Source organism: Dasypus novemcinctus, chromosome X (assembly GCF_030445035.2).
Source record: "Dasypus novemcinctus isolate mDasNov1 chromosome X, mDasNov1.1.hap2, whole genome shotgun sequence".
In the NCBI taxonomy this organism is placed as follows: domain Eukaryota; kingdom Metazoa; phylum Chordata; class Mammalia; order Cingulata; family Dasypodidae; genus Dasypus; species Dasypus novemcinctus.
The window spans coordinates 155,122,034-155,128,033 of NC_080704.1; positions in this window are offsets into that span (position 1 = coordinate 155,122,034).

A 6,000-nucleotide genomic window follows, 5' to 3' on the forward strand; every position below is an offset into this window, starting at 1 on the left:
GAGTTTTCAGCCATTGATTACTTAAATATTCTTTCTGTCTCTTTGCCTTTTCTCATTCTAGGACTCCCATAATGCATATATTGGTACACCAGAGGGTATCCCACAAGTTTCTCAGGCTCTCTTCTCTATTCTTCATTATGCTTTCTGTTCCTCAAAGATGATTTAAATTGTCTTATCTTTAGGTTCACTGATTGTGGTGGTTTGATGCTTATGGACCCAGGAAATACATGTTCTTAAATTTAATCCATTCCTGTGCGTTTGAATTGATTATAAATAGGGCCTTTTGATGAGACTAGTTCAGTTAAGGTGTCACCCACTTCAATCAGGATGGCTTTTAATCCTGTTACTGGAGTTTTGTTTCATTTTTAAATAAGAGAATGAAATTCAGAGAGATAGCCACAGAAGCAAAACATTGAAATCAGTGAAATCCAGAAGAGAAGGGAGAGGCCAACAAACACTGCCATGTGCCTTGACATGTGACAGAGGAACCAAAGATCACTGGCAGCCAGCCCCAAAAAGTCAGTCTTCAGTGAGAAAGCATCTCCTTCATTATGCATTATTTGTACAATTTCCCAGCTTCAAAACTATGAGCAACTAAATTCCCATGATTTAAGCTAGACCATTTCATGGTATTTGCTTGAGCAGCGAAGGAAACCAAAACACAGATTCTTTTTCTTCCTTCAGCTCCAATCCGATGTTGAACCCCTTGAGGAATTTTTAATTTCTGCTACTCTGGTCTTCAGCTGTTTGGCTCCCCTTCATAATTTCCATTTCTGTTGATATTCTCTTTGTGTTCACCTATCGTTTTCAACGCACTATTTCCAGCACCATTTTTAAAAAATAGACTATCCTTTTCCCATTAAATTGTTTTGGCTGCTTTGTTGAAAATCAATTGCTCATAAATTTAAGAGTTTCTTTATAACCTCTTATTTCTTCTACGTAAGTCTATATCTCTCTCCTTATGCCAATACCTACCTATCTTGATTAATGTTCCTTTTTAGTAAGTTTTGAAATCAGAAAGTGTGAGTCTTCCAACTCTGTTATTTTCAAGATTGTTTTTGTCTATTCTCAGTCATTTGTATGTCCATTTTAATTTTAGGCTCAGTTTATCATTTTATGATAATCAGCTTCTTGGGATTGTGTTAAATCTATCAGGAAGCTACTTTTAAGGGTAGATTTGGTCTCCCCTCGGGACAAGTGCCCATATATAGGTCTGTCTTCTGTGAAGGGTATACTCGGAGCTCCAAAATGAGAGACTTGAGGTTTTTTTTTTAAGATTGAGGGCATGAGCAAGTAGAGGAAGAAGTTGAAAATAAAACAAAAAAGGAAGAAAGCTCAGAAGGGAACTGTAGAAGAAGAATATCTATCCTTGTGAAAAGATTATCTTTGAAAATCAGGAGGAGTGGACATGATAGTTGTGTGTGTGTGTGTGTGTGTGTGTGTAGCTTTTCCTGGTTGCCAAGGGCTGGGTTTACAGAGATGGGTGACAGAGCCAACATTGGATCTAGTATGTTGGCTGGAGCAGGAAGGAACCACCACAGTGCTGCACATTTTGGTAAGTGCTGTAATAGCAGGGATTGGAGGCACAGAGATGGGGATGGCCAACTTCCCAAGGCTGGCTGTTATTCTTGAAGAATGAGTAGAAGTTGGTCAAGGAGACTAAGAGGAGAACCTACATTTCATGCTTAGAGAATATCATATAGAGGTAGAGAGAGAGTTGTGGAAGATCATGACATTCTGGGGAACTAAAGGTACTGTGTGGTTGGATTGGACACGTGTAAGATCATAGAGCTGGTAGGACTGGAAAGATGGAAGCAGCCAGATCTTTAAGGAGCCTGGACACTGCGCAAAGGAATTTGAACAAGCTTCAGAGCCTTCATCTCCTAGGATGTTAACACTATCATTTTTATAGTGGAAGAATCACTATGATGGGTGGCAGTGTGAAATATGGATTGGGGATATCCGGGAAAATCTCCTGGAAGGGAGATTTGATAAAAGTTCTTGCTGTAGTCTTGGGGAGTGATTTTAGATCCTGGTCTAAGACCACAATAGAAAACCATTTTTATAAATTAGTAAATAAATCTAAAGGCCAATTTTGTCTTACTTTCCTTACCTGTAAAATGGGGTGATAATACTTACTTCCCTTTATTAGGTACCAAGCCTTCAGTAAGGACTCAGTAAATGTTGACAACTATGATGGTGATAATGACAATGATGATTGAAAGGTCCTTCTTCACAAGTATAGAAGTCACTGAGGATCGATACTAATGTTAACTGGAAGAAACAAGTATATTCCTTGCCTACTAGTACTGATGATGATATTTTAAATTACAGTTGAATGCCTTTTAAAACTGAAGTTTTCAAAGTACTTCCACTTTTGTTAATTCTCATAATACTCTGAGAGTGCAGGTTATGTGGTGCTGTTCCTTCTTTTTAAGATGTCTGTGAAAACCAAGCTGCCTTTTCCAGTGAGTTCAGGCAACCAGAAAAAAACAAAAGAATAAGGACAGTGGGGCACAAGTAATAGTAGAAAAAGATATGGCCAGCCATTAAAGAGTAGGGTTAAACAAACAAACAACAGCTTCCCAGCTTGAAGAGCGTGGGGGTACTTTTCACATGTGAGGCATAGCCCTCATATCCCCGCAATTCTTGGAGCCATTGAATTATAGCATAATAAAGAAACCTATTTGAGTTCATATATTATGATCTTAAATTGCCTCATTTAGTGGTGGTGGTTAGGGTTTATGTAAAGAAAATGAAGTGCTTTAACATTTCTTTATTTAGAACTGCCTGCTCTGTAAACTTGGCAGCCATCATTGATATCTTATTCTACTGTCAGTAACTTCCTGATTTTTTTTCAGCTTTTGAGTATGTTAAACTACAAAGAGAGATTTTCAACTTTGCTATGGCTTGAGGAGATTCATGAAGAAATGGAAATTAAAGAGTTCAATATGAGTGGAGTGATTTTAAAGAAGACTGGGGATTTCTTAATTTTGGAGGTCCCAGGATTATCTAATAATAGACCATGTTTGTATCCAGGTGTGTTTACTTGTTATGTTTTAATTTAATATACAGAACCCCAGAAATTATAATTACAACAAATAATTTTAAGTTTGGTAACATTAAATTCACATTGTTTACATTTCTTCCCTCTAGTGAGAATTTCACTTAAAATATTTTCAGCATGATTCTCTTGTCACATTTGCATTTAAGCACTTGACCCCTTTGGTGTTTTAGTCTAATTCCATTCCTTTAAAGTGTTTGATTTTATAGTATACTAGCAGGATGTTGAGATTTTATAATAGATTTTACATGTGGTGATCATTTTTTAACTAGGTTATAAAGTGATTTTAAGAAGTAAGCAGTGCAATGAACATGTGATTGAGTATGTTGTCTATGTTCATGAGGTGAGTAAATACTGTATTAATTGTATTTAGATAATAAGTTTTTTAAAACTCATGTTAACTATCCTTTTTGTTGTTACTTGCATGGCTTTGGAGGAAATGTTGCTAGATTTGTATATTTGGCACTCACACATAGGTAAGTGTTCCCCTTTAGGCAAGTGTTCCCCTTTAGGCAAGTGTTCCCCTTTAGGCATCTTTCAGAAATTTTGTGTAAAGTGAAATTTTAAATAACTTTTATGCATAAAGGGAAGTAGATCTCTAAAATCCTTTAAAAACAGATTAATCTTTTAAAAAGATTGAGGTATAATCAAACTACCATAAGTTGTACATATTTTAAGTGTAAGCTTTGATCAGTTTTGACACGTGTACACCCATGAAACCATCCCCACATACAAATACCTTCCCTAATAGTTTTCTTGTCCTCCTTTGAAATCCATCCCTCCTTTCACCCCTATTCCAGGTAATCACTGGTCTGCTTTCTGTCACTATAGATTCTAGAATTTTATATAAATAAAATCTTACAGTATTTTTTGCCTAATGATTTTGAGATTCATCCATGGTGTCGCAACAATTATTCATACATATTGCATGTAGTTCATTCACTTTTATTGCAGATTGGTTTTCCTATATGGATAGATCACAGTTGGTTTACCCATTCACCTGTTGATGGGTTGTTGGGTTGTTTTTCACTTTTAACTATTACAAATAGTTGCTATGAACATTCATGTACAGGTCCTTACGGGGATATATGTTTGTTACACTTCGGTAAATACCTAGAAGTGGAATGTCTGGTTTCACAGTTTCTCCAGTTATAAGCTAGCAAGAAGAAAGATTTTTATTGACCTTGTACAAATACAATTGCTGCTGTAATGCAGGAGGTCAAGCCTGAGAAAGTTGACCAAATAATTTGATATTCCAGAGAAACCACACAGGAGCCCAGCATCGGTCATGCCTTTATTACTCACGTAACCCAGTGGTGCCCAGCTAGGAGAAGCTCCATGCCACCTAATGGACACAGTTAGCTTTTATAAGGTTACAGAGCATGGGGAGGTTCATAACCTAAGTGAACAGCAGGGCACAAGTTTACTAATTGAAAGTTACCAGACCTGATTATTATTACTGCAAATGTTCTTTTGACACTTAAATACATCTCCCTGTTTATGAAGGTCAGGTGTATGGCCAGACAAACCCAACCACATTCCAGGGCTTCAAGTTCACAGAAAGGGCATTCTGATTTCATTTACTTCACACTCCACCCGAAAACTCTTTATGCTGTACAATCTGCCTGTTAAGTCTTCCACAATAACTGAGTGGTCAAAGCATTAATTCAGTATACCCCACATCCATAGCAACAGTATAAAGCACCACAACCAACTACAATAATGACATATCACAATGAATACCTTTTGCCATACAGAAATAATGAATGCCCCCTTAGGGATATTTTCCATCCCACCAAGGGAATAAACTACCTTTAGGGGCCAAATGGCCATGATCATTGGCCAATCTGATAACCCAGGGGATTAACAGAACACACCCTCTGCTCTCTGTTGATACTTAACATGACCATTGTAACACACCTTTCCCAGGGGTAATCGTATGGGGAGCTGGCAATAGCAAATTATTAGAGGGGCCAATTCCGGGAAACACATCATCCTCGGCACTTAAGGGCATGCAGAGAGGTGCTGCCCAGGCAGTCACATGATAGAAAAGGGCAAGTCAAGTCCTCTTCTGGGCCGTTCATTCAGTATCCATGTGCTGTCAACCAGTCTCTTGGTCCACCCCTGCAGCCCAGCAGACTCAGTCCATAAAGCATCCTTTGAGTCTAGCACCAGTGGGATTGCAGGGCAAATGGCAGCACCCCACAGCAATTGGCTGTTAATGGTCCAGTGATCTGCTTGCCAACACGGCATCCAAATTGTGAGCCCTTTAAAAACAGCCCAACTGTCAGTACACAGCTCTCAGCCCACTGGCTGCTCTGCCCAGTGCCTTCATCTATCCAGATGCCATTCATAGCTGACTGGAAGGCTATAAAGTTAGGCTATTGCACTGTTTGGTTTCTTTTGAATGCCCACTAGCCACCCCTTGACGGGATAGATGGTATGAACTTCCACTGCGGCTAGACCTGTTAAGGGCCTGGTGGCTAACAAAGCCTGACAGACTATACATAATTGCTTTTCCATCAGAGAATACCATTGTTCAGCCCCTTTCCACAATTGAGACCAAAATCCTAGTGGCAATTTTTTTTGCCTTGCTGTTTTTTTTTTCCAGAGGCCCCAACCAAAACCGTCAGGGGTGACATATACATTCAATATACAAGGAATAGTCTCCTCTATCTTTCCCCAATGTTGTGTGTTTTTTTACTGCTGTCTTATTTCCTTAAATGCATTATCAGCTGTTTTTTCCCAATCCCATGTTGCTCCCTTTTTTTATCCACATCAAGTTAGAGAAACAAGGTATAACATCACATGGTTTTTTTTCATTTCTCTAAATCCTTGGCTACCAGCCCACAACATAACATGGGGCTTTGTAAATAACCCTGTGACAATACTTGAAAGGTAATGCTGACTGGCTTGTGGACTTGGTTGTTCTCAAA